The sequence below is a fragment of the Somniosus microcephalus genome, chromosome 9, assembly GCF_052327205.1.
Source record: "Somniosus microcephalus isolate GS21.2 chromosome 9, FLI_Smic_1.0, whole genome shotgun sequence".
NCBI lineage: Eukaryota > Metazoa > Chordata > Chondrichthyes > Squaliformes > Somniosidae > Somniosus > Somniosus microcephalus.
This window is the reverse complement of record NC_140995.1, coordinates 7,135,554-7,160,026: the sequence shown is the minus strand read 5'-3', so window position 1 is coordinate 7,160,026 and position 24,473 is coordinate 7,135,554. Positions and strand designations below refer to the sequence as shown.

General features: G+C 45.4%; 1 protein-coding gene across 3 annotated transcripts in view; it reads left to right on the top strand.

Annotated features, from left to right (window-relative positions):
• greb1 (growth regulating estrogen receptor binding 1) overlaps positions 1-24,473 on the top strand; it is a 345,678-nt gene that overhangs the window by 52,218 nt on the left and 268,987 nt on the right. For all 3 annotated transcript variants that reach the window (XM_085996301.1, XM_085996302.1, XM_085996298.1), the window contains exon 2: positions 6,171-6,334. The gene's annotated coding sequence lies outside the window, so the exon portion shown is untranslated. The remainder of the gene's footprint in view (positions 1-6,170; positions 6,335-24,473) is intronic.

Sequence of the window (24,473 nt, the reverse complement as noted above, 5' to 3'; positions counted from 1 at the left end):
CACCTGGAGAACTGTGAGCAGTTCTGGGCACCACACCTTAGGAAGGATCTATTGGCCTTGGAGGGAGTGCAGCGTAAGTTTACAGAATGATACCCGGACTTCAAGGGTTAAATTACAAGGAGAGATTACACAAACTAGGGTTGTAGTCCCTGGAATTTAGAAGGTTAAGGGGTGATCAGATTGAAGAGGGAACAGATAGGGTCGAGAGAGAAACTATTTCCGCTGGTTGGGGATTCTAGGATGAGGGGGCATAGTCTAAAAATTAGAGCCAGATCTTTTAGGAGTGAAATTAGGAAATGGGTGGTAGAAGTTTGGAACTCTCTTCCGCAAACGACAATTGAAGCTAGATCAGTTGTTAACTTTAAATCTGAGATTGATAGATTTTTGTTAACCAAAGGTATTAAGGGATGGGGCAGAGGCGGGTAGATGGAGTTAGGTCGCAGATCAGCCATGATCTCACTGAATGGTGGAGCAGGCTCGAGGGGCTGAATGGTCTCCTCCTGTCCCTATGTTCCTACTAACCAGGAAGGTAATATTGAATGTTTCAAAAAGCCATTCTGAAATAATTTTGTATTCTTCTTCAATTTTCTTCCATTTGACGGGACCGGGACGTTTCCCATCCCCACCCCAACCGCTCTTCAATCTGCTATTTGTGTAAATATGCAGAGTTTTATTACTTATCTTCCTACTGTTTCTTAAGTAGGAACTTGGATCCAGTAATGATTCCCAATGCCAGGCATATAATAAACATGCTTATAAAAAGCAGTGCGTGGAATAATCCTGCAGATAAGACAGTAATCCGTGCCAGGGTTATGGAAGCTTTTTTTCCCTCCCTTCTCAACCACACATACAGGAACTGCTTTTAATCCATTTTTTTTCCAGATTCAGGCAGAAAGCAGCAAGTGGTTTGTCCAAAGAGAACTAGAACAAAATATTTAGAGTTACACCTAATGCTGCAAATGCACGATTTTAAAGGGCAAAATTATCCACTGCATCTGGAGTTCTAACTGTGCTCATGAGAACTTGCCGTATCAAAGTCCAAATACACTTTTGAAACACTTTCCAGTGGATAACTGGTATAAGTACCAAATTAACTCAAAAATAAAAGCATCAGTATCTTTAAAAAAAAAAAATTGGTGAACTAAACTTGGGTTTAGTTTGCTTTGCGCCTCCTGTTAGTGCCTTGAGGGGGGCGGGGGGCAAAGCCCTAGAGCCTGGGCGCGGCACCGCTAATGTCTCCCGTGAAATTCAGCGTGAGGTTAGCGGTAGCCGGTAGTGCCCCGTGACGCTGCACCGCCAGCAATGATGTCATCGGCATGCGCAGCGCCCGCTCGCGCCCCGGCCGCAAACCTGGCTCGCGCCCCCTGACCTACCGCCGGACGCCATGTCCGATAGGGTCAGGGGGCCGTGTTTGCAGCCGGGATGGTGATAATTAAAGGGCAGGTGCCGGGCGGCCATTTTTTTGGGGCCTCCTGCCAGCACCTGCCCCCCCCCCCCCCTCGCCGCCTCCTGCGGGGTGCCGGCTGCCATCGAGGAGTGCCGGGCTCTTTTGCCAGCACCCCGCTCCCCGGTGGTTCAGCAGGGCCCTGGGTCGCGCTGCGCTAGGCCCTTCCCCTTTAATCAGGGGAGGGAGGCCTGTAATACCGCGGTGTTACATGCTGACGCGCATGGCACTGTTGCAAGTAGCGCCACGATATTCAATGGGAGTGCTCCAAGGGGGAGGGGGAGCGCTTCCAGTAGTACCCCACCTCCTGCTTGGGGCGCTACCATTCAATTTCAGGCACGGGGGCGCTAACTTTTTCAGGGCAATTAAAAGTAGCGCCCCGGCGAAGTTATCGCCCCAAAGGGGGCGCGAGCCAGTTTTCCCACCTGAGTTTTCCTGCATCTCCTCCAGACCCACTCTCTACTTGATGTCACTTGAAATGGTCAGGCACTTCTATATGCTATTTGGCAACTGGTCTCGTCAGACTGAACCAACTTAGAATATGAAATGGTGTGGAGATGCCGGAGTTGGACTGGGGTGGACAAATGTGAGAAGTCACACAACACCAGGTTATAGTCCAACAGCTTTATTTGAAATCACAAGCTTTCGGAGCGCTGCTCCTTCGTCAGGTGAAGTGGAGAAATGCATAAAGACACAGCTTATATAGACTTCCCTCAACCGTTAATGAATGCAGCCTCTTCCACATTCAGTTGTTCAGACAGACTTTTAGTTTAACTGAGCCAGAGATCTGGGCATAATTTGCACTTTCCTTTCCTCGGTAACAGAGTCAGCAGTCTCTCTTCACTCTTCGCCACAGTTGCAAGTAAATATTTAGCTTTTTTGATCCTCACACATAAAGAACAACGCTCCTGATCGCACAGTAACTTTGGCAGAAGATATGCAGAAACCCCAGAGAAATGGTGTACACACTGTGTATGCAATTTCTTTCCGATTTCTGTGGCTCTTCCATTGAAGTTACGGCAGATAATTGGGAGTACTCACAGAAATTTAACCTCTATCAGTATTATTTTAACTCATTAATTTTTCCTCCCTTTAGGTGAGTGATTTTTACTTTTGGGTTTCAGATACTGGTAATGAAGTGACTGCTGCCTTATAGAGCACCTTGTGTAACTCCTGTTAACCTTTGTGTTGACAAGTCTGTTACCAGGGAGATGATGTGTTGTATTTTTACAGATCTAAAATTAGTCCATTGGAGTGTGAAAATTCAATTTAGCACAGGCACCGTTTCCCAATTTTCCCCTCCGCTTTTATACTTTACCCAGCTTGCAAAAAATAACTTGCCTTTGTGTGGCCCTTGGAAATGTCCCAGTGTACTTCACATAGTAATTTGCAATCACATAGGTGAATGTGGCAGTCATTCTGTACACGGCAGCCTCCCACAATGAATGGGCAGTTAAACTATCGTTGATGCTGGTTGAGGGACATTGCTGGCCAGAATAACAGGAGAACTCCCTGCTCTTCTTTGAAAAGTGCCACGGTATTTTTTTTAAGGTCCACTGGAACGGGCAGACTTGCCCTTGGTTTAATGTTTCATCCAAAGGACAGGACCTCTTGACAATGCAGCGTTGCACTTCACGTGTCCGCTTCGAGTTTTGCGCTCGCATCCTGGAGTTGGGCTTGAAACCACAACCTCTTGACTCCGAGGCTATCAGTTGATTCAAATTGATCCTTATTTGCCAGATGATCTAGTTGGTCTATAACATTGCCTACAGTGGAACCTCCATTAGCGATGCAGCAGTTATCCGTCAGAAATTTTGTGCGATCATTTCTTTAGTGAAAAATGACCTTATACAACAGCCGCAGCCTTCTGCCTCACATAAACGAAACACACAGCCCCGAGAAAGATTCATTAGAATTTGTTATTTGTATTGCACTTGCCTTCATTTTCTAAGATAATGATTATACCAAAGGCATTGGACCAAAATTTGGGATTCTTGATTATTTGCCAATTTCCGTTCTGCAGAAGGAGATCAGCCCCCCCACCCTCCCAGCGCCCCGTGCCTCACTCTATGGTAGGTAAGGGAGATTTCACTCTGCACAAGTTATTGTTTCACCTCCTATTGCTGTCAATTACTGAGCCATGCTGAACAATCTGAACTTTCCTCGGTCTCCTAGTACTAATTACATTTTGGTTCTTTGATTTTAGACAATAAGAATTTTTTTTCTGGCGTTGGTCACTGTATTTTGGGGTTTAAATGATATCACACACACACGTGGTCTGTTTATAAAAAAAAAGCATTTAAACCATGTGTAACACGACAGATTTCTTTTCTTTCTCTTCCATCCATCCATCCCTCCCTCCCAATTCTAAAGGGGGTGCATGAACAGCGAGACCTGGGGATATATGTGCACAAATCATGGAAGGTGGCAGGGCAGGTTGAGAAAGTGCTGAAAAAAGCATAAGGGATCCTGGGCTTCATAAATCGAGGCTTCGAGTACAAAAGCAAGGAAGTTATGATGAACCTTTATAAAACACTGCTTTGTCTTCAACCGGAGTATTGTGTCCAATCCTGGGCACCGCATTTTAGGAAGGATGTGAAGACCTTGGAGAGGGTTCAGAAAACATTGACGAGAATGGTTCCAGGGATGAGGGACTTCAGTTACGTGGATAGACTGGAGAAGCTGGGGTTGTTCTCCTTAGAGCAGAGAAGGTTCAGAGGAAATTTGATAGAGGTGTTCAAAATCATGAGGGGTCTGGACAGAGTAGATAGAGAGAAACTGTTCCCATTGGCGGAATGGTCGAGAACCAGAGGACACAGATTTAAGGTGATTGGTAAAAGAACCAAAGGTGACATGAGGAAAAACTTTTTTACGCAGCTGTGGCAAAACCACTAAGTGACTTACATAATTGTCTGTAACCAATGTTATTACCTCTAGCATTAATTGTCTGTAACCAATGTTATTACCTTTCAAGTTGGCTCTGGTTAAACAGAGCTAGATCGACAACATCGCGATCTGACGCGATGACGTCATCACGTGGGTCACGTGACGTCCCCTTCGGCGGGAAACATCATGACGTCATGATGTCAGAGGTAGAGGGCGGGACCAGCCAGTCCTCGTGTGGATTGAAAGAGAAAAGACCTGTTTTGAGCTTCTCCTGTAGTTTCTTGTTTTGTAAAGTTCTTAGACAATAAATTCAGTTTGTTAACTTCCAGCAAGTTATAGATTCTTTGTTAGGAGTGCAGAGACTCCTACGCAGCGAGTGATTATGATCGTGAATGCACTGCCTGAAAGGGTGGTGGAGGCAGATTCAATCGTGGCTTTCAAAAGCGAATTGGATAATTACCTGAAGGAGAAACATTGCAGGGCTACGGGGAAAGGACGGGAAAGTGGGACTAGCTGAAGTGCTCTTCCAGAGAGCCGGCACGGGCTCGACGGGCCGAATGGCCTCCTGTGCTGTAACCATTCTATGATTCTAATGTCATATCCATTAACTGCGGAACTGCTGTTATCCTTTTAATTAATAGTTTCAATGCATAAATGCTACTGCAGTCCTTTTGGTAGTGGAAATTGATATAGGATGGGCTGCCTTGTTTAACTCACAGTACAATTTTCATTCCAGATTTTGGCGTAACAACATATTAACTGCTCAGAGATCGTTTTTCCCTTTCGTCTTTATTTACTAAGCAAGAACTAACCCAGCATTTAACAGCAGACCTAAACTTACCATGTTAACTCAAACATAACATAAGATGTAGGAGCAGGAGTCGGCCACTTGGCCCCTCGAGCCTGCTCCGCCATTCAATAAGATCATGGCTGATCTGATCTTGGCCTCAACTCCATTCCCCTGCCCGCTCCCCATAACCCTTGACGCCCCTGTTGCTCAAATATCAGTCAATCTCCACCTTGAATATATTCACTGACTCCGCCTCCACAGCTCTCTGGGGAAGAGAATTCCAAAGATTCACGACCCTCTGAGAGAAGAAATTCCTCCTCATTTCCGATTTAAAAGGGTGACCCCTTATTCTGAAATTATGTCCCCTGGTTCTAGATTCCCCCACGAGGGGAAACATCCTCTCTGCATCTACCCTGTCGAGCCCCCTCAGTATCTTATATGTTTCAATAAGATCACCTCTCATTCTTCTAAACTCCAATGAGTATAGGCCCAGCCTGCTCAACCTTTCCTCAAGACAACCCCTTCATCTCCGGAATCAACCCTGTGAACCTTCTCTGAACTGCCTCCAATTCAAAGCCATGACAATAGCAGAACCAATGACTTCTTTACTACTTTGAGAAGATTCAACTTTTTGCATAATGTCACGATGCGATGCAACACCTTAATTCACCTTTAATTCCTATTTTCTGCCCTTTTCTAAGTGAAACATTTGCTTTTTAGAATTGTTTTTTGTATAAACGGGAAACACTTTGGGAATCTCATGGATTTCCTTACAGGATCCTTGACGATTATACTCTGCCTGGTGGTGTAAACCTCTAATAATGTGGTGGTTTGTCAGTTAATAGCACTCTGTTTGAACTTAAATATTTTCTAACATTTCTGTTCCTGGCAGAATAGCATAATACCTGTCATGTGTTTTTGCTAATCTCCAACTAATGGAGCTTGTTTGGGTGCTGCTTTGTTTCGTGATTAAATGTGGATGTATGGATTAATTGTGTTTTAGTTCACGGTTTGAAATCACTGCTGTTTTTATTTCTCGCCCTGGTACAGGCCACAAAGGAAAATGCGACCTTCTCTCCCGGACTTCTATCTTTGTTTAACTGACTGCTAAAAGCTGTGCAGTATCAGCCCAGTAGCAATTTTTCCTCTGATTTCTGTCTCACCCTCTGAAGAGGTGCTGAGTGGAGGCCAATCATCTCGTCACCGTGACTTAGGTAAGATCAGAATGGGCTGTATGAACCCGTCTACTGTCTCATGTTGGTACTGTACTCCAGCACGCTGGAGCTACAGGCTTTATAGTTGGTGTGATTTTGAGTAGCTTTCATTTCTCAAAATGTGAATGACTTTACTAGACCAGCCCTAGTTACAATGTCGTGTTAGTACAAACTTTTACTGTCTCTCTGGTAGTTGTGTTCAAACTTTAAAAATAAAGTTGAATTTCCATGAAGAGGACAGGAAAATATTTCTCCAGTCTGTGTTCTCACTTCCCAGCTGGTATCTAAAAATATGCTGACAAAGAAAGAAAAATCCCAGGCTTACTGACTTAATGCTGAATAGAATTTTTGACTTGACTGACCATTCCTAAAATGTGGCCTTTGTGTTAAATGCATAGGTCATGGTACAAGGGCTCAGGATGTCAAAAGGTGGTGAGATTAATAGTTGTGATCGAGATGGGGCTTTCAGCAAATTCTTTTGTTTCCACAGGCCAGTTGGTGAGGACGATGCCTGGAGACATCAAAGCAATGTCCAGGCAGTGTTATGTTGCTTTGTTCTTTGTCTCCTTTGCCTTCCCAAAGAAACATCATTAAAAGCCAGATCTCGCTGTGAGGAAGTTAGATAATAAAACAACTCTAGCCACAAAGCAAAATAGTTCAGCTACACCTAAACTCGTCGCATTCAAACTTACCAACACCTAATCTTGCTGTCTTCAAATGTACAATCGGCTTCCAGCAGGTGTGATTTTATTTGCAGTAAGCAGTTATTCCCACTTACTAGCAAACTGACTTTTTTCTTTATTTTTGAGATTCCAATTTTACTGGTGTGAAATCACTTTATAAAATAAAAGTCACAAAATACCAAATTGTTCCAGATGGCTGCTTCATCAGGGAAGGTTCCTCGAGTAGTTAAACCGAGTGTGTAAGACAGTAAGATCTCAGTCAGTGCTCTTTTCCAAATTCTCAGCAACTTGTGAATTACATGATGTACATTGTGGATTACTGATGCATATCATGCATATTTAGCAAATACATCCAACAGGAAGTTGAAAGAATATTCAAAACATTAAATAAGACCTTGTGTGTTTTCACTCAGACTGCAGATAGAAGAAATTTTAATGAGGGACGGTGGGGGCGGGGGAGGGAGGGAGGGAGGGTGGTGGTGTGGGGTTCGTTCTCAAATCTGTTAACTAATTTGTGTGAACAAACACAGGATTATATAGGATATACGACACAGAAACAGGCCATTTGGCCCAACCAGTCCATGCCGGCGTTTATGCTCCACTCGAGCCTCCTCCCGTCTTTCCTCATCTAAAGCTATCAGCGTAACCCTCGATTCCCTTCTCCCTCATGTGCTCGTCTCGCCTCGCCTCCCCTCACCGCCCCCTCCATTTACTTGTACGGTAGTAAGTTTTTCCCCCCAAAATTCAATTTAGACTCCCAACTTTATCCCCCTTCCCCCGCCCCCCCCCTCCGATGATGTATATTTACAGCCCGAGGCCCTGTAGGTGCTAAGAGTATCCCTGGACTGCCCTTTTATCTGTAGCAGATATTATATCTCACACTGTCTTGCTCAGCTCATCATCTGGCACCACTGGGTAAAAATATTTTAGGAATCATTGTTGTTCCTTTTAGACATTGCCGAATTTCAATAACAATACAGCTCCACGGTTTGGCCCGCCGCCCTCTCACTGCGGGACTTTGTGAAATGCGCAGGAAGCATGCCTTGAGCAGTTCCACTGCCATCAACAAGAGGGCTTCAAACTAGATCCTGAACGGCAAACCAGTGACAATCCCCAGCCAATAGAAATGGCACCATTATTGGTGTCCTTTGATGCTGCTGACGCGCTGCGGAGTGACATCAAGCTTTTATTGGCCTTTTTCCGCAGTCCTGATTATTGGTGGAACGAAGTGCAAGGAGGCAGCTTTACTGGCCAGGAAAGGTGGAAGCCGGTGTTACACTTCAGGAAAAGGGGGCCAGCATTCCTGAAAATGCAGCGTTATTTGACCTGCGTCATTGGCAAATACATGGCAGATGCAGCATAACGTGGATAAATGTGAAGCTATCCACTTCGGTAGGAAAAACAGAAAGTCAGAGTATTATTTAAATGGTGATAGATTGGGAAATGATGTACAGAGAGACTTGGGTGTCCTTGTACACCAGTCACTGAAAGCAAACATGCAGGTGCAGCAAGCAGTTAGGAAGGCAAATGGTATGTTGGCCTTCATTGCAAGAGGATTTGAGCACAGGAGCAAGGATGTCTTACTACAGTTATACAGGGCCTTGGTGAGACCACACCTGGAGTACTGTGTGCAGTTTTGGTCTCCTTACCTAAGAAAGGATATACTTGCCATAGAGGGAGTGCAGCGAAGGTTCACCAGACTGATTCCTGGGATGGCAGGACTGTCGTATGAGGAGAGATTGGGTCGTCTAGACCTGTATTCACTAGAGTTTAGAAGAATGAGAGGGGATCTCATTGAAATGTCTAAAATTCTGATAGGGCTCGACAGACTGGATGCAGGGAGGATGTTTCCCTTGGCTGGGGGGTCTAGAACGAGGGGTCACAGTCTCAGGATACGGGGTAGGACATTCAGGACTGAGATGAGGAGAAATTCCTTCACTCAGAGGGTGGTGAACCTGTGGAATTCTCTACCACAGAAGGTTGTGGAGGCCAAGTCACTGAATATATTTAAGAAGGAGATAGATAGATTTCTAGACCCAAAAGGCATCAAGGGGTACGGGGAGAGAGCGGGAATATGGGATTGAGATAGAGGATCAGCCATGATCATATTGAATGGCGGAGCAGGCTCGAAGGGCCGAAAGGACTACTCCTCCTATTTTTCCATGTTTCTGACTCGAGCAAGCACCAGCTCTGAGATGGGCACCACATGTACTTTAGAGGGTAGGATTCACATGGTGGATCACTGAGCACAAGTGTGCAGGAGCTAGGGCAGGGGGATTGGAGCCACAGGTACCAGCTCCTTGGAAAGTGAGATCGTATATTAGCTTAACTGAAGATGACTCGGATGCTGAACTCTCGGACCCGTGATACTGTAGAAGGCCGGTGGGCATACACCAGGAAATGCTAGGTGTATTGGGAAGCCTGCCAATGAACTTTCGTGCAATTGCTCGGAGAATGGAGGTGTCCAGCTGCAACTTGTGTTGAGGCTTCATGCCGAGCATGGAGACCATGCTGTCCAACATGGACGGAGTGGTCAGCTTAATGAACAGGACAGTGGTGTCCACTATGACAGAGCTTCTGGTGACAGCTCACACACTGCTGCCATGGAATCTCAGATGGTTGGCGTCGTGGCTCTGGGAGGCCAGTGCTCACAGGGTTTCCAGAGCGTCACATCACTCCTGCACTCTTGTCTCACACAGAGCCGTAGAAATGATGAGGTACAGTCCTAGGAGAGTGTCCTTGGCTCCATGGGAGAGGCATCTGCTGTCCTCTTTCAGGATGACAGCATGCCTGCTCCACTGCTACCCGCCTTGCGAGTCAGTGCTGAACAGCCAGCTAGGCTAGACTGCCCCTGCCCACGTTGAGACGCTTCAGTCTGCAGCCAGGCCCTTAAGGCCGAGCGCCGCTTGAGGTCACCCACCACAGTCATTTGAAATGTCCTCAATGGCAACCTAGAAGCCTTCCACCTCCAATACTGTAGCCACAGTAGGAGCACTAGGATACGTAAAAGAACACAAAACCAGCCCTAAGGAGTTGCACAAGGGTGATTCGTAATTATTCTTGATAAATATTTGACACAAATTGTTTTCCAGTATGGATTTGGTGTTGGTGGTTCTTTTTGTCGTGGTGTGGACAAGACCCAGAAGGCTGGACTGCAGGAAGGCAATGGGATGGCGGTCATGAGGATTGTAGAACTGTTGGTGTTGGGGATGGGAGGGGTGTCGGTGTGTTGGGGATGGGAGGGGTGTCGGTGTGTTGGGGATGGGAGGGGTGTCGGTGTGTTGGGGATGGGAGGGGTGTCTGGGTGTTGGGGATGGGAGGGGTGTCTGGGTGTTGGGGAGCGGGAGGGGTGTCGGTGTGTTGGGGGGCGGGAGGGGTGTCTGGGTGTTGGGGATGGGAGGGGTGTCTGGGTGTTGGGGATGGGAGGGGTGTCGGTGTGTTGGGGATGGGAGGGGTGTCGGTGTGTTGGGGATGGGAGGGGTGTCGGTGTGTTGGGGAGTGGGAGGGGTGTCGGTGTGTTGGGGGGGCGGGAGGGGTGTCGGTGTGTTGGGGGTGGGTGGGAGGGATGGTTCACGTAAAGCGGTCTTGACTGAGCTGCTCTGGCAGTGTGAGGCTCTAGTGGTCGACCGTGCTCCTGCTCTTCTCCCTCCTCTTCCTTCCCCTGCTGAACCTCTTGCTGCACAGTTGGTAGTAAGGGCTGGTCCCTCATAAAGACGGGGTTACAGTGCCTGACCTATTCGTCCTCGAGAAGTTCATGTTGGGGAGGTGCTCCCTGAAGACCCGCTGTGGATATGGCCTCCTGTGCAGTGCTCTCCACCGCCCTCTTCTGCGAGCAGCTCCTCCTCTCTCCTGCCTTGCTTGCTGCCCTCCTCCAGCCCCAAAGACAACCCTACGAGGCCACCCATAATGCAGTCCAACTATTGACAAAGCAGCCAAAAACAGTCCAGCACGAGAAGAATCATCATCTCAGCAGTCAGAATTAAGCCTCAAATGACAAACCACCAACAAATCTGTATGTAACCCTTTAATCGCCCTTTAAGTAGCGATGCTGAAGGGCCCTTCTTGCCTGTTGGTGCCATGAGTTGCTGGGTGTGTTTATCACCAACAACTACTTGTATTTATATAGCGCCATTAACGTAGTCAAACATCCCAAGGCTCTTCACACAGGAGCGTTATCAAACAAAATTTGACACCAAACCACATTAGGGCAGGTGACCAAAAGCTTGGTCAAAGAGGTAGGTTTTAAGGAGCGTCTAAAGGAGGAAAGAGAGATGGACAGGTTTAGGGAAGGAATTCCAGAGCTTGGGTCCCAGGCAGCTGAAGGCACGGCCGCCAATGGTGGAGCGATTAAAATCGGGGATGCACAAGAGGCCAGAATTGAAGGAGCCCAGATATCTTGGGTGGGGGTGGGGGGTGGGGGCTGTTTGTGGGGCTGGAGGAGGTGACAGAGATAGGGAGGGATGAGGCCGTGGAGGGATTTGAAAACCAGGATGAAAATTTTAAAATGGAGGCGGTGCTTATTTAGGAGCCAGGAGTTAACGTAGGTCAGCGAGCGCAAAGGTGATGGGCGAACGGGACTTGGTGCAAGTTAGGACACGGGCAACAGAGCTTTGGATGAGCTTAGGTTTATGGAGGGTGTTACAAAAATGGAAATAGGCGATCCCAGCACGGCTGTGTGGTCAGAAGCTCCTCTCCGGCTCAAATAGGACACCAAGGTTGTGAACAGTCTGGTTCAGCCTCAGATAGTTGCCAGGGAGAGGGATGGAGCCGATGGCTCGGGAACGAGTCCATGGTGGGGGCCGAAGACAATGGCTTTGGTCTTCCCAATATTTAGTTGGAGGAAATTTCTGCTCATCCAGGACTGGATGTCGAACAAGCAGTCTGACAATTTGGAGACCGTGGAGGGAGATGGTGGTGGTGGTGGTGGTGAGACAGAGCTGGGTGTCGTCCGCCTACATGTGGAACCTGACGCTATGTTTACAGATGATGTCACAGAGAGGCAGCATGTAGATGAGAAGTAGGAGGGGGGCCGAGGATAAATGCTTGGGGGAGACACCAGAGGAAATAGAGCGGGAAGACAAGCCATTGCAGGTGATTCTCTGGCACATGGCGAGTCCAATATCGGAAAAGGAGTGCAGGACCCTAATTCAAATATTTAATTCACCGTTTTAAGTCGTTCTGGTGTGTGCCCCATCCGCCATATTAGATGCTGACTTTGGACGTATTGTACCTGAAAAATGGTCGCAGAGACATCGAATTTCTAACCCAACATCTTTGCTTTTCATAGATAATGATGTGATGTGCAATTGCCCACTGCGATCTGAATAGAAGACAACAAAGTAGTCCTATGTACAAGTTAGCTTTTGTTAGTTACTGTCAGCTGTGGCTCAGTGGGTAGCGCACTCACCTTCGAGTCAGAAGGTTGTGGGTTCAAGTCCCACTCCAGAGACTCGAGCACATAAAGCTTGGCTGGCACTCCAGTGCAGTGCTGAGAGAGTGCTGCACTGTCGGAGGTGCTGTCTTTCGGATGAGAGGTTAAACCGAGGCCCCATCTGCGCTCTCAGGTGGATGTAAAAGATCCCGTGGCACTCTTTTGAAGAAGAGCAGGGGAGTTCTCCCCGATGTCCTGGGGCCAATATTTATCCCTCAACCAACATAACAAAAAAATTATCTGGTCATTATCACATTGCTGTTTGTGGGAGCTTGCTCTGTTTCCTACATTACAACAGTGACTACACTCCAAAAAGCACTTCATTGGCTGTAAAGCGCTTTGAAACGTCAGATGATTGTGAAAGGCGCTATATAAATGCAAGTCTTTCTTTAATTGAACAGGAATGATACAAATGGAGTCAAAATTAAGAATCGTTCAGTTATTTTCTTTAATTGGGTTCCGATTGCCCCAAAGCAATTCTCATCCTTGTGTTTAAGTCCCTTGGTGGCTTTGCCCATCCCTATCTTTGTAACTTTCTCCAGCCCTACAACCATCCAAACTCTCCATTCCTCTGATTCTGGCCTCTCTTTGCTCTGTCATTGACAACTGCACTTTCAACTGCCGAGGTCCCACGCTCTGAAAAGATCGCCATAAACTCCTCCTTTAAACCCACCTCTTTGACCAAGCTTTTGAATACTCCTAATATCTCCTTTGGTCCATTATCCGTTTTTTTTAAATTAAATTTATTTGAAGCACACTTTTCTACAATATATGTGCTATATAAATGCTTCTAAGGTCCTCAATGTTAGTTTATAATGCTTATTTTTCAATTCTTTGGCTTTGTGGCTGCGACTCACACTGCTTTGAACATTGGAAGAAATAATTGAGAGATGTTTTTGCATATCAGACTGCATTCGGGCAGGTCCCAGAAGAAAAATAAAATTAAAGGGAGAGAAATTCGGTATCGCCCCGTTTGGGGCGCGATTATCGGCCGGGTGCAAAGTTTAGCGCCTGACGCTAATTATTGCCTCCGACAGCAAACTTGGCTTCTATCGCCCCTGGAGGTGATTGGAGCGTTAAATCAGGCGCTACACACCTCTCAAGGCACAAAGGCCGAGGAGCGAGGCACGACCTCAGAGCGCTGGCGATGCTCATGTGATGTCAGTCAGCATCATTTGGACAGGTTGGGTGATTGGGCAGAAACATGGCAAATGCACTATAATGTGGATAAATGTGAGGTTATCCACTTTGGTGGCAAAAACAGGAAGGCAGATTATTATTTGAATGGCAATAGATTGGGAGAAGGGGAAGTGCAAAGAGACCTGGGTGTCCTTGTGCACCAGTCGCTGAAGGTAAGCATGCAGGTGCAGCAGGAGAAGGCAAATGGTATGTTGGCCTTCGTAGCGAGAGGGTTCGAGTACAAGAACAAGGATGTCTTGCTGCAGTTGTACAGGGCCTTGGTGAGACCGCACCTTGAGTATTGTGTGCAGTTTTGGTCACCTTACCTGAGGAAGGACGTTCTTGCCATGGAGGGAGTGCAGCGAAGATTCACCAGACTGATACCTGGGATGGCAGGAATGACGTATGAGGAGAGATTGTGTCGATTGGGCTTATACTCACTGGAGTTTAGAAGATTGAGAGGGGATCTCATCGAAACCTATAAAATTCTGTCAGGTCTGGACAGACTAGATGCAGGAAGGATGTTTCTGATGGCCGGGGAGTCCAGAACCAGGGGTCACAGTCTAAGGATAAGGGGTAAGTCATTTAGGACTGAAATGAGGAGGAATTTCTTCACCCAGAGAGTGGTGAACCTGTGGAATTCTCTGCCACAGAGGGCGGTGGAGGCTAGTTCATTAAATATATTCAAAAAAGAGTTGGATATATTTCTTGAGGCTAAAGGGATCAAGGGATATGGGGAAAAGGCAGGGACAGGGTACTGAATTTGGATGATCAGCCATGATCACATTGAATGGCGGAGCAGGCTCGAAGGGCCGAATGGCCTACTCCTGCTCCTATCTTCTATGTTTCTATGCAATGGAACACAGACACACTGGCGCCGGCCAGTTCTTAAAGGGGAGGGTCGATCTTGCTCTCCAGCCACACCCTGCTCATTGCAGCCTTGAATCTCGGTCTGGAGAGACCTGTACATCAATTCTGCTGGAAAGAACAATGGAGAGGCCCAGGGAAAGAGCTCGGAGTGCAGCCCCCACAGTCTCTTCTAAATCGATGAAAGGAGGGTCAAATCAAAATGAACCTGCTAAGTGCTGCTCAGTACCCAAAACTTCTCAACACAGCGTTGAATCTCTCCAGAAGTCACTCTCTCTCTCTCTTTCTCTCTCTCTCTCAGAAAAGCAGGGGGCGCCACTCAATATCTGGTCCGGGGCGTTGCACGCTCGACTGACCTCACGATCTGCGGGCGCAGGAGATTGTGGCAGTAGTGTTTAGCACCGCCGCAAAATGTCTGGTCAATTTCGCGAGCGGCGCAAACATTGCCACGCCCGGGCGCTAGTTGCTTTGCGCCCCGTTAGAGGGCGCTAACGGGAGACGCTAATCAACCGAATTTTTCCCCCAAAATGTGAAACCACACACCAGTACCTTAATGAGGAGGAGAAGTAATCTCTCAAAATCAGAGGGACAATAAGCACAAATAATAGGAGAAAATCAGACTCGCGGCAGAGAGAGAAAATTCGATGTAGTAAGCGGGAGAAGAAAACTGGTTTGGGGGATGGAAGAGAGAAAAAGGACAACTTTGCTGTTCTTCATCAAACTGGATGCCTCTGTTTTTCTCCAGGAACAATCAATACATGTACTTCCTTATTGGTGACGTTTATTATTAACTGGTAACAAAACCCCTAAAAACAATATTTAGTCCTGAACAGTGAGGAAGATAGTGATAGACTTCAAGAGGACATAGACAGGCTGGTGAAATGGGTGGACACGTGGCAGATGGAATTTAACGCAGAGAAGTGCGAAGTGATACATTTTGGTAGGAAGAACGAGGAGAGGCAATATAAACTAAAGGGTACAATTCTAAAGGGGGAGCACGAACAGAGAGACCTGGGGGTATGTGTGCACAAATCATTGAAGGTGGCAGGGCAGGTTGAGAAAGTGGTTAAAAAAGCATATGGGATCCTGGGCTTCATAAATAGAGGCATAGAGTACAGAAGCAAGGAAGTTATGATGAACCTTTATAAAACACTGGTTTGGCCTCAACTGGAGTATTGTGTCCAATTCTGGGCACCTCGCCTTAGGAAGGATGTGAAGGCCTTAAAGAGGGGGCAGAAACGTTTAATAATGGTTCCAGGGATGAAGGACTTCAGTTATGTAGATAGACTGGAGAAGCTGGGGTTGTTCTCCTTGGAGCAGAGAAGGTTGAGAGGAGATTTGATAGAGGTGTTCAAAATCATGAGGGGTCTGGACAGAGTCGATAGAGAGAAACTGTTCCCATTGGCAGAAGGGTCGAGAACCAGAGGACACAGATTCAAGGTGATTGGCAGAAGAGCCAAAGGCGACATGAGGAAAACCGATTGACGCAGCGAGTGTTTAGGATCCCTTTGCTCTCAGCAGTTGGAAGCTATTATTGAAATACATGAGATTGGGTGAAAAGGTCTCAGTGTGGGCAGCAAGCCAATCTGTTCTTCAGCAAGCCTGGTGTGAAATACCTCAGACTATGAAGTGGAAGGTGTAGGATGCTTTGCTCAATCAGCATACAATCTCAGATGAAGCGACTACAGGTGAATTTAGCTCGGCAAAACAAACATCATTAGTTATGCACAGTCGTTACAGATCTAGATGCCGTGTTTAATCACATCGTCTCGTGAAATGCTTGCTCCTCTTTGCTTTCCTACCTATCTGCTCGTAACCTGCCAGTGTCCCCAGGATTCGAGGGCCTGACATTAATTTGCGGTCAGTGGCGATGTGACGGCGATCGCTGCTGACCTTGAAGAAAGCCGCCCACAGAGATCTCCTAATCTATGTGGCGAAAACTTTAGGTTTCTTGACGTGTAATTGATTGTAGTGCTGAGAATAGCGGATTCATGGCATAGTGCAGCAGTGACGTCATCAAGCCGTCTAAGCAGCCAATCACATTGCAGAAGTCTCACAGACAGCAAACCAGGAAATGAAAAGCAGCTTTTATCCACACTTTTAAAAAAAATGTTGGAGAGTGAAGTAAAAATTGGGGCATACATGTAGAGTTAAGGTAGAAGCTGAAATATCATGAACAAACCTTTAAAAAAAAATTATTTTTTAAAAATTGTAATTTTTATCATAATGGAGAATTTTTTTAATTGTAATTTTTATCATAATGGAGAAATTTGACATTCCACAAGTATAATTAGTTTTTCAGGGGCGGAACTGTTTAGCAGTCAATACACTGTTAAAGCACCAGATACACTATTCCAACAAGGCTTAACGTTTAATGGGCTGTTGAACCGTGAGATTAGAACGGAAAAGCTCAAATTTTCATCAGTTCCTTTTCCTCTGAGCTTGATTAGTTTGTTTAATATATCTCTCTTTATTTTAAATGCAGTTATTTCATTCCTAATCTCATGATCCAATGTCATGTCCACCTGTTCTAGCTCCCTGGTAAATACTGAGGCAAAGTAATTATTTAACATTTCTGCCATCTCTCTATCAGTTCCTGTGGTATTATCCTGTCTATTCCTTAGTGGCCCTATTCCCAACCTGACTTTTTTATTGATGTGCCTATAAAATATTTTACTATTCTTTTTATGTTCCTTGATAATTTAATTTCAATGTTCCTCTTTGCCTTCCTAATTGTTTTTTTTACTTATTTCCTAATCTCTTTGTATTTTCCCTTATCATGCTCTCCCCTGCTGTCCATGTACGTAATGTATGCCTCTTTCCTTACCCTCAATTTTTCACTCATGACTTTATTCATCCATGGAGTCTCATTAGTGTTTAGCTTGTTCTTGTTTTTTAACAGAATTTATTTTTCCTGGACTCTGAACACCATTTTAAATGTTTCCCATTACTGTTCTACATTGTTGTTTGCCAATATTGTTGCCCATTTTATTTTGTGAAGTTCTATTCTCAGCCCCTCAAAATCAGCTTTTCTCCAATCTATTACTCTGGTCTTCGTCATACTTATGTCCTTCTTAATTATTATTATTTTAAAGCATATTATATTGCCTAGATGTTCCCCTACTTTTACTTTTCTTATCTGCTCTGGTTCATTCCCCATTACTAGGTCCAATAGCAAATCCTCCCTTGATGGGCTTTTTACATATTGGGTTAGCAAGGAGTCCTGTACATAAGAACATAAGAAATAGGAGCAGGAGTAGGCCAATCGGCCCCTCGAGCCTGCTCCGCCATTCAATAAGATCATGGCTGATCTGATCCTAACCTCAAATCTACTTTCACTCTCCATCCCACCCGAACCCATGTGATCTCCCGGGAGAGGCAAAAAACCAGATAAGAACATAAGAACATAAGAAATAGGAGCAGGAGTAGGCCAATCGGCCCCTCGAGCCTGCTCCACCATTCAATAAGATCATGGCTGATCTGATCCTAACCTCAAATCTTCTATCACTGCGCATCCACCCGAACCCATGTGATCTCCCGGGAGAGGCGAAAAACCAGATAAAGACCCAATGGCCAACTTGGGAGAAAAAAATCTGGGAAATTCCTCTCCGACCCATCTAGGCGATCGAAATTCTTCCAGGAGATCACTCTGTCCCTATATTTTCTACAGTACTTACCTTCTGTAAAGGCGATTTCCACCCCAGCCAGGAACAGGAATAAAACCATCTCCTGAAATCTAACACAGAATTAGAACACAATAGGAGCAGAACCAGGCTACACGGCCCCTGGGCCCACTCCACTACCCACAGGGCCATGACCATTCCGAACCTAGACTCATGTCCAATTTCCTGCCCGCTCCCCGTAACCCTTAATTCCCTTTACTTCTAGGAAACTATCTATTTCTGTTTTAAATTTATTTAATGATGTAGCTTCCACAGCTTTCTGGGGCAGCAAATTCCACAAACCTACCACCCTCTGAGTGAAGAAGTTTCTCCTCATCTCAGTTTTGAAAGAGCAGCCCCTTATTTTAAGATTATGCCCCCTAGTTCTAGTTTCACCCATCATTGGGAACATCCTCACCGCATCCACCCGATCAAGCCCCTTCACAATCTTATATGTTTCAATAAGATCGCCTCTCATTCTTCTGAACTCCAATGAGTAGAGTCCCAATCTACTCAACCTCTCCTCATATGACCACCCCCTCATCCCCGGGATTAACCGAGTGAACCACCTTTGTACTGACTCGAGAGCAAGTATGTCTTTTCTTAAGTATGGACACCAAAACTGTATGCAGTATTCCAGGTGCGGTCTCACCAATACCTTGTACAACTGCAGCAATACCTCCCTGTTTTTATATTCCATCCCCCTAGCAATAAAAGCCAACATTCCATTGGCCTTCTTGATCACTTGCTGCACCTGCATACTAACTTTTTGAGTTTCGTGCACCAGGACCCCCAGATCCCTTTGTACTACAGTACTTTCCAGTTTCTTGCCATTAAGATAATAACTTGCTCTATGATTTTTCCTGCCAAAGTGCATAACCTCACACTTTCCAGTATTTTATTCCATCTGCCAAATCTCTGCCCACTTAGCCTGTCTATGTCCCTTTGCAGGTTTTTTATGTCCTCCTCACTCACTACTTTCTGTCCCATCTTTGTATCATCTGCAAACTTTGATATGTTACACTCGGTCCCCTCCTCCAAATCGTTAATATAGATTGTAAAGAGTTGGGGACCCAGCACTGACCCCTGCGGAACACCACTAGTTACTGGTTGCCAATCTGAGAACGAACCATTTATCCCAACTCTCTGCTTTCTGTTAGAGAGCCAATCCTCCACCCACGCCAGAATATTACCCCCAATCCCGTGATTTTTTATCTTGAGCAATAATCTTTTGTGTGGCACCTTGTCAAATGCCTTTTGGAAGTCTAAATACACTACGTCCACTGGTTCCCCTTTATCCACCCTGTATGTTACTTCCTCAAAAAACTCAAGCAAATTTGTTAAACATGACTTCCCCTTCATGAAACCATGCTGAGTTTGCCCTATTAAATTATGTTTATCCAAATGTCCCGTTACTGTTTCCTTAATAATGGACTCTAACATTTTACCAACCACAGATGTTAGACTAACAGGTCTATAGTTTCCAGCCTTCTGCCTACTACCCTTTTTAAATAAGGGTGTTACATTAGCAGTTTTCCAATCTGCCGGGACCTTTGCCGAGTCCAGTGAGTTTTGGAAAATTATTACCAATGCATCCACAATCCCTACCGCTACTTCCCTTAAGACCCTAGGATCCAAGCCATCAGGTCCAGGGGATTTATCCGCCTTGAGTCCCATTATTTTACCAAGTACCGCTTCCTTAGTGATTTTAATCGTATTTAGTTCCTCCCCCCCTAGAGCCCCCTGTTTGCCCAGTGTTGGGATATTCTTAGTGTCCTCTACTGTAAAGACTGATACAAAATAATTGTTCAGTGTTTTTGCCATCTCCATGTTTCCCACCATTAATTTCCCGGTCTCATCCTCTAAGGGACCAACATTTACTTTAGCCACCTTTTTTCTTTTTATATAACTATAGAAACTTTTACTGTCTGTTTTTATATTTTTTGCTAATTTACTTTCATAATCTATCTTCCCTTTCTTAATCAATCTTTTAGTTATTTTTTGCTGTCTTTTAAAGACTTCCCAATCTTCCATCCTCCCGCTAGATTTGGCTACCTTATATGCCCTTGTTTTTAGTCGGATACTATCCTTAATTACTTTACTTAGCCACGGATGGCTGTCTTTTCTTTTACACCCTTTTTTCCTCAGTGGAATATATATTTTTTGGAAGTTGTAAAATAACTCCTTAAATGTACACCACTGATCATGTACCGTCTTACCCTTTAATCTATTTTCCCAGTCCACTCTAATCAATTCCGCTCTCATACCTTCATAGTCTCCTTTATTCAAGCTCAGCACGCTTGTTTGAGATCCAACCTTCTCACCCTCTAATTGAATATGGAACTCAACCATGTTATGGTCACTCATTCCAAGGGGATCCTTTACTAGGACATTTTTAATTAATCCTGTCTCATTACACAGGACCAAATCTAAGGTTGCTTGCCCCCTGGTTGGTTCAGTTACATACTGCTCAAGAAACCCATCCCTAATACACTCAATGAACTCATCCTCAAGGCTGCTCTGCCCAATTTGATTTGTCCAGTTAATATGATAATTAAAATCCCCCATAATTATAGCTGTTCCCTTATTACAAGCCTCAACTATTTCCTGATTAATACTCCGTCCAACAGAGTTACCACTGTTCGGAGGCCTATAGACTACACCCACTAGTGTTTTTTTCCCCCTTATTATTCCTTATCTCCACCCAAACTGTTTCACTATCCTGCTCCTTTGACCCAATATCATTTCTCTGTATTATAGTGATTCCTCCCTTTATTAACATAGCCACCCCACCTCCTCTCCCTTCCTGCCTGTCCTTCCTGATTGTTAAATAACCTGGTATGTTTAATTCCCAGTCATGGTCACCCTGCAGCCATGTTTCTGTAATGGCCACAAGATCATACCCATATGTCGTTATTTGTGCCGTTAACTCATTCATTTTGTTACGAATGCTACGTGCATTCAGATAAAGAACTTTCAAATATGTTTTGTAACACTTAGTTCCTGTTTTTTCCCTTTTTAGTACTTTACTTTTTGCTCCATACCTTCTGTCCCTTCCTGACACATTCTGTTTTTTAATTCCCCCACTGCTACCTAAGTCTATGACCTTCTCTGTTGTCATTTCTATTATTTGCTCTCTAGAAACCTCCCCCCCACTAATTAGTTTAAAGCCCTCTCTACAGCCCTAGTTATATGATTCGCCAGGACTCTAGTCCCAGCACTGGCCAAGTGGAGTCCGTCCCAACGGAACAGCTCCCTCCTGTCCCAGTATTGGTGCCAGTGTTCCAAGAAGCAAAACCCATTTCTCCCACACCAGTCTTTGAGCCACGCATTTAACTCTCTAATTTTATTTATCCTAGCCATATTCGCTCGTGGCTCAGGTAATAACCCAGAGATTATTACCCTTGAGGTTCTGTTTTTTAATTTGACCCCTAGCTGCTCATACTCCTTTAACAGTACCGTCTTCCTTGTCCTATCTACGTCGTTTGTACCAACATGGACCACGACAACTGGATCCTGCCCCTTCCACTCCAAGTTTCTTTCCAGCCCAGAAGAGATGTCCTTAACCCTTGCACCGGGCAGGCAACACAGCCTTCAGGACTCCCGCTCTTGACTGCAGAGAACCCTATCTATCCCCCTAATGATACTATCCCCTACCACTACAACATTTCTTTTTACTCCCTCCACTTGAATGACTCCCTCCACTTGAATGGCCCCCTGTACCACAGTGCTGTGGCCAGGTTGCTCATCCTCCCTGCAGTCCCCGCTTCCGCCCTCACAGGGAGTAAGAACCTCGATCCTGCTGGACAAGAACAAGGGCTGCGTCTCCTTCAACACTACATCCTGGATCCCTGTACCTTCCTCACTCGTAGTCACACCGTCCTGTCCCTGACCACGGACTACATCTGCAGTAATTAACTTCATAGGTGTGACCATCTCCTGAAACATAGAGTCCAGGAACTTCTCCCCCTCCCTGATGTGTCGCAGTGTCTGAAGCTCGGTCTCAAGCTCCATAACATGGAACTTGCGTTCCTCTAGCAGCAAACACTTGTCGCAGATGTAATCACCGTGAGCCTCAATGGGGACCACCGGCTCCCACATCTCGCAACAGTAACACATCACCTGCTCCATTCTATATAATTAATTAAATTTCTTATTATTAGTTATGAAGACCCTGCCCGGGTATAGATGATAATGTCACACCACTATTCAAAGGACTTACCAACTTAAAGGTATAAAAGAGAAGAGAAGGAAGAAAACCAACCAACCAGCTGATCACCAACCTCCTCCTTGAATACTGTCTGTGGGGCCTGTTTGGTTGACTCGTCTCGCTGCTCCGCCTCCGCAGTGTTGTCCAAGCCTGGGAGTGGGGAACAAAACAAAGCAAAAAACACACGCTCACCTCCCACTTATCTGAGCTCTCCCACTTAGCAAAACTCCAGCACCACTCAATGCACAAGGCACTCCGTGCACTGCACTAGCCCCTCCCCTTTTATACCCGGATTCTACTTCCGGTTTAAACTGCCCAAGAGTTTAAAAAACCCTTAAAAAAATTAAACTTACTTCAAATAATTGACTTCTTAACACACTAAAATTCACAAAATACACTTAAATGATTTTTCTCCCACTTAGCAAAACTCCAGCACCACTCAATGCAAAAAACCCAATGGGCAATTTGGGAGAAAAAATCTGGGAAATTCCTCTCCGACCCATCTAGGCGATCGAAACTCGTCCAGGAGATCACTCTGTCCTTGTATTTCCTGCAGTACTTACCTTCTGTAAGAGGTGATCTCCACCCCAGCCAGGAACAGTCCCAATTTACTCTTGAAGGACACCTAGCTGGCAGCCTGTTCCCGAGGTCTCCACTAATCCCTGTGAATAGAACCATCTCCTGAAATCTAACACAGAATTAGAACACAAGAAGTAGGAGCAGGACCAGGCTACACGGCCCCTGGGCCCGCTCCGCCACCCACAGGGCCATGACCGATCCGAACCTAGACTCATGTCCGATTTCCTGCCCGCTCCCCATAACCCCTAATTCCCTTTACTTCTAGGAAACTGTCTATTTCTGTTTTAAATTTATTTAATGATGTAGCTTCCACAGCTCTCTGGGGCAGCAAATTCCACAGACCTACTACCCTCTGAGTGAAGAAGTTTCTCCTCATCTCAGTTTTGAAAGAGCAGCCCCTTATTCTAAGATTATGCCCCCTAGTTCTAGTTTCACCCATCATTGGGAACATCCTCCCCGCATCCACCCGATCAAGCCCCTTCACAATCTTCTATGTTTCAATAAGATCGCCTCTCATTCTTCTGAACTCCAATGAGGAGAGTCCCAATCTACTCGACCTCTCCTCATATGTCAACCCCCTCATCCCCGGGATTAACCGAGTGAACCTTCTTTGTACACATTGTAGGAACACCATTTTCTTATCCCCTTTAACTACCTCTTCTGACCAATTAATATCTGGGTAGTTAAAGTCCCCCATAATTATTATTCTGGTTTTTACTCATTTCCCTAATTTGTCTGCATTTTTCTTCCTCCACCTCCCTTCCACTATTAGGTGGTCTGTAGACTACACCTATTAGTGTGATTGATCCTTTATTGTCTTTTATCTCTATCCTTATGGATTCTATTTTTGTCTTGGTGATAGCTGTGTCACTTTTTTCTACTGCCGTTATGTTATCCCTAATAAGTACAGCTACTCCACCTCCCCTTTTTCCCTCTCCTAGCTTTTCTAAATAGGTTATATCCTGCAATGTTTAATTCCCAGTCCTGATTTTTCTGCAGCCATGTCTCAGTAATCCCTACTATGTCTGGTTCCTCGCAACGCATGATTGCCTCCAGCTCCCCTATTTTAATACGGACATTGTGTGCATTGCTGTACAGACAGTTTAACTCATTTTTAATAGCAGTTCCTTTCACTTTATTTTTAACCATCTTTTTAGACTCCTGTTCTATAACTCCATTTATTCCCTGGCCATCAATATCCTCCCTTACTTTACTCTTTCCTATGCTCTCCTTTCCTGTTTTGTTTATATTTAGGCTGGTTTCATTTCTTGTAGATTGCTCCCCCAATTTTACTCGTTTAAAGTCTTTGCTGCCTCCCTATTTATCCTTTCCGCTAGGACACTGGTCCCATCCTGGTTCAGGTGGAGCCCGTCCCATCGATACAGTTCCTACCTGTCCCGTACTGGTGCCACTGTCCCATGAAAAGGAACCCCTCTTTTCCACACCAGCCCTTTAGTCACGTGTTAATTCTCCGGATCTGTCTGCTTCTGTGCCAATTTGTACGTGGCTCAGGCAATAATCCAGAGAT